General features: G+C 37.4%; 1 non-coding gene across 1 annotated transcript; it reads right to left on the bottom strand.

The window, feature by feature from the left end:
* Positions 1-256: 256 nt before the first annotated feature.
* Positions 257-363, bottom strand: LOC113705172 (small nucleolar RNA R71). The gene has a single exon (XR_003451820.1). It is a non-coding gene; the product is annotated as a small nucleolar RNA R71 (small nucleolar RNA).
* Positions 364-5151: the final 4788 nt, after the last annotated feature.

Below are 5151 nucleotides of genomic sequence, written 5' to 3'. Positions count from 1 at the left end.
AATGGTACAACAATCTCAATATGGAGGTAATGCTACCGAGGATCCAAATTCTCACTTGTCAACATTTCTTGAAATTTATGATATAATTAAGTTTAATGGTGTTAGTGAAGATGCAATTAAACTTCGATTGTTTCCATTTTTACTAAGGGACAAGGCTAAGGTTTGGCTACAATCTCATCCTCCAAATACTTTTACTACTTGGGATGAATTAGCTAAGACTTTTCTTAATAAATTCTTTCCACCTGAAAAAACTGCTAAATTGAGAATGGATATAACTAGTTTCTCTCAACAGGAAGGAGACACATTGTATGAAGCTTGGGAGCGCTATCGGGAATTGCAACGAAGATATCCTCATCATGGTTTACCCGATTGGCTAGTAGTCCAAACATTTTACAATGGTCTCACCTATCCAACAAAGACCCATATAGATGCTGCAGCGGGAGGAGCTTTGATGGGAAAGACTGCTGAGGAAGCTCAGCAATTGATCGAAGAAATGGCTGCTAACAACTACCAATGGGCAAACGAACGAGGTAATTCAAGGAGAACCATAGGTATGCTCGAAGTAGACACCTTGAATATGTTAAGTGCAAAAATGGATAATATGGTTAAGATGCTTAATAGGCAAGTTGGTTCTAGTTCTAATCAAGGAGTAGTTGTTGCATGTTGTACCACTTGCGGCGGAGATCATGATGATTTTATGTGTTCTAGCAGTGAACAGGTTCAATATCTCAACAATTACAACCGTCCACCCCAAAACAATCCATACTCCAATACTTATAATCCAGGATGGCGTAATCACCCGAATTTTGGATGGAAAGATCAAGGGAACCAACAAAGACCAGTTAATCTACCGGATTTTCAACAAAAGCAACTACTGCATGAGTCCAAACCAGCTTGGGAATTGACGATTGAAAAGCTAGCCAATGTATCAAATGATAAAATTGAAAAGTTTGCTAGTGCCACTACTCAACGGTTTGAAAGAATTGAGGGAAGAATGGACCAACTCACCAATATGTACAGGAATGTTGAGGTCCAATTAGGCCAAATTGCTAATACGGTTAATAATCGCAACCAAGGGAATTTACCTAGCAAGACTGAGGTGAACCCAAGGGAGCATGTGAAGGCTATAACCCTCCGTAGTGGTAAAGAATTAGTTGAGCCGCCGGTAGTTGGAAGTGGAAGAGAGTTTGAAAAAAGAGAAAATAAGAAATTGAGTGAGTTAGAAGAGGGAAGCAAGGAAGTAAAAGGGAAAGAAAAGATGGAGGAAAATGAACTACAAATGGAAGATGCAACACCAATTCCTCCACCGGTGCCATTCCCTCAAAGATTGAAGCCTTCAAGAAATGACAAAGAATTTGAGAAATTTGTCAACATTTTTAAACAATTACATATTAACATTTCTTTTGTAGATGCTATTTTGCAGATTCCTTCATACGCAAAGTTTCTCAAGGAGATAATGACCAAGAAAAGAAAGTTGGTAGATAGTGAGACAATTGCATTAACGGAAGAACATAGTGCAATCATACAAAACAAATTGCCACCCAAGTTGAAAGATCCAGGGAGTTTCACAGTTCCTTGCACTATCGGTAATGTAGAATTTTCTAAAGTACTTTGTGACCTTGGTGCAAGTGTGTCATTGATCCCTTTAACTGTGGCTAGACAATTGGGGTTGAAAGAGTTGAAGCGTACTAACATTTCCTTGCAATTGGCTGACAGGTCTATTAGACATCCAATGGGCATATTGAAGAATGTGCTCATTAAAGTGCAGAAATTCATTATTCCTGTCGATTTTGTTATTTTAAATATGGAGGAAGATGTAAATGTACCTATTATACTTGGTAGACCATTTCTGGCCACTGCAGGTACAATAATAGATGTCAAACGAGGTAAGTTTAAGTTTCAAATAGGTGAAGAGGAAGTGGAATTTGATTTGAGTAAAGTGGAGAAATATCTCTCTTTTACCGACCATGTTTATTCGGTTGACATATGTGATGAATTGGCATTAGAAATGAGTCAAGTTAATCTTGATAATGATTTTCTTGAACTTTGTCTTAATGGTATAGGTATACAAGAGGAACAAATTGAAGAAATGACTAAATTTTTGCAGGCACAGGTTCCTTATAAAAGGAGAAATGCATATGAGGAGTTAGGACTGAGCAAAGGGCTACCTCCACCATCATGTGAGCAAGCACCGCAGCTTGAGTTTAAACCGCTGCCTAAGCACCTCAAATATGCATTTCTTGGAGAAAAAGAGACACTGCCTGTGATTGTAAATTCATCATTAGATGAGGAACAATTAGACAAGTTCTTACGTGTTTTGAGGAAGCATTTAAAGACTATAGGATGGACAATTTCTGATATCAAAGGAATTAGTCCAACTATTTGTATGCACAGGATTTTATTGGAAGAGAATTCTAAACCAGTGGTTGAGACTCAAAAAAGGTTAAATCCAAACATGAAGGAAGTGGTAAGAGTAGAAATCCTTAAATGGTTGGATGCAGGTATAATTTTTTCAATTTCTGATAGTGTTTGAATTTCTCCTATTCATGTAGTGCCAAAGAAAGGGGGGATAACCATAGTACATGGTAAAAATGATAAAATGATTCCCTCTAGAGTTGTGGTTGGTTGGCGAGTCTGTATTGATTACAGAAAAGTGAATGCAGCTACTAGAAAGGATCATTTCCTTCTTCCTTTCCTTGATCAAATGGTAGAGAGATTGGTCGGATATGAATTTTATTGTTTCTTGGATGATTTTTCAGGATACATTCAAATAGTCATTGCACCGGAAGATTAAGAGAAACTACATTCACTTACCCTTACGGCACTTTTGCATTTCGAAGGATGCCTTTTGGACTGTGCAATGCACCGCCCACCTTCCAACGATGAATGATGGCAATTTTCTCCGATTTTAATGAGAAAATTATGGAAATCTTCATGGATGATTTTTCTGTATTTGGATCTACTTATGATGATTGTCTTAACAATTTAGATCTAATTTTGCAGAGATGTGAAGAAACAAACCTTGTACTCAATTGGAAAAAATGTCACTTCATGGTTTGTGAAGGTATTGTGCTAGGCCACAAAATTTTCTCAGAAGGTATTGAGGTTGATCAAACCAAAATAGAGGTTATTGAGAGAATGCCTCTACCGACTAATGTGAAAGGCATTCGCAGCTTTCTTGGACATGTGGGATTTTATCGGCTGTTTATTAAGGATTTTTCAAAGATTGCTAAACCTTTATGTGAATTACTTGCAAAAGATGTTCCTTTTCACTTTAATGATGAGTGTTTACTTGCTTTTAATAGGTTGAAGAAGGAACTTGTTTTCGCACCCATAATAGCATCACCGGATTGGAGCATGCCATTCGAATTGATGTGTGATGCAAGTGATTTTGCAGTTGGGGCTGTTCTTGGGCAAAAACGTGATAAACGTCTTCATGTTATTTATTATGCAAGTAAAATGTTAAATGAAATGATAGGGTGTTAATTGTTAGCAATTTTATTGTTAATTTCCCCTGTTATCCTTGCCAAATAATGTTTTAATTATTAATATTTACTTATATTTGGTATTGGACCCAATTTCAGGGATTGAAGCAGAAGATTATCAAAAAGGAAGGACTTTATGGAAAATAGGGAGACTTCTAAGGGTTTCAATCCTTGGGCCCTTGAATTGGTGGGGGACCACAAGCTAGTGAAAGGCATTTGGTCATTTGGGCTTCGAAGAAAGCAACGTAGAGAGACTTGGAACAAGAAGTACTTGGGAGGCTTTGTCCACATGTGTGGGGACCACCTAAATAGCTTTTAGTCATCTTTCTTTTGTTGCTTTAAAAGGGGACAACGTACAGAAGCAAAGGATATCTAGGGCTTTAGTTTTAGTTTTTTAGTTTAGTTATAGTTTTCTTTCTTTGGACTGGCCTCTGACACACGCCAGGTATTCGACAATATTCCCCAACGGGGAGATTTTCTCATGAGGCGTGGTTAAGCTTTTCTAGTCAAGGGGACAACTGACGATTTGGTTCAACAATTACTGTGAGATCGAATCTGTTTTAAGTATTTTCTTCATTTATTGGTATTTATATGTTCCTTGATTTTAATTGCTATGGCCTTGTGTATGATTGATTAGTGCGCAATAATTAATTATTCATATATGCTATTTTTGCTAAATAGGGGTAATTGAATCCGTAATTGTTCGTTATCTCTACCTCAGTAGCAACTGGCGTAATTGGGTTTATGTCAGGGGAGCATATGATCTAATTTAAACAAACCCTCGTAGCGTGTTTGTTGGTTAGGATTGGGCCTTTCTAATTATTAATGCAATCTAGAAATTAAATCCTACGGTCGTACCTAGGGTTATTTTTGGGTTAGAGAAATAGCTAACGGTCGTACCTTAGCTATCGAGAAATTAAGGAAGGGTTGGTTGTTTATCGCGTGCATGACAACTATAACTAATCTATTGCTAAATGTTGGAATTATTTATGCATCAATGATCAGTGCATGAACCATTTCTGATGTGTACCCTTGGCTAGAGTTTCCCCAATCATTTCTTTTAATTAATTATTTTCTGCAGTTAATTTATTTAGTTAGCATTTAATCCAAAACCCCCCATACTTTGGACTCTAGAAGAAACAAATTATCTCCAATCCCTGTGGATTCGACCCTACTCACCGCTATATACAAAATCTGTATTTTCCTCGAGTAGGTATTTATTATTGTACAGGTTCGGCACCTGTCAATTTTTGGCGCCGTTGCCGGGGACTGGCGCTAGTTATTTGTTTCTTTTTAAGTTCATCTTGTTTTCATTTTTTTTTTTTTTTATAGTTTATGGCTGCTAGCATTCCATATTTTGATGATAGACCGGACTTTGTTCCTGAATGGGGTTATGAGACTCATGTTTTTCCTAATGATCTATGGGCTGTTGCAAATTGTGGAACTTATTTTGACTCAGGTTATTCAACTGACACATGCCCCGCATTTCAAGACAATCTAAGTGCTCCAATTGATACTTTCGGAGATTTTTCACCCCAATATCAAATGCAGTATGACCCTTATTCAAACGGGTATGATCAAGGATGGTGGGATAATTCCAGTTTTGATTATGCAACCGGGCCAATGGATTTTCAACAGCAAGAGTCTCAACAACCATCGTCCCTGT

The sequence above is a fragment of the Coffea arabica genome, chromosome 8e (assembly GCF_036785885.1).
Source record: "Coffea arabica cultivar ET-39 chromosome 8e, Coffea Arabica ET-39 HiFi, whole genome shotgun sequence".
Taxonomy (NCBI): domain Eukaryota; kingdom Viridiplantae; phylum Streptophyta; class Magnoliopsida; order Gentianales; family Rubiaceae; genus Coffea; species Coffea arabica.
This window is presented reverse-complemented; position numbering and strand designations above follow the sequence as displayed.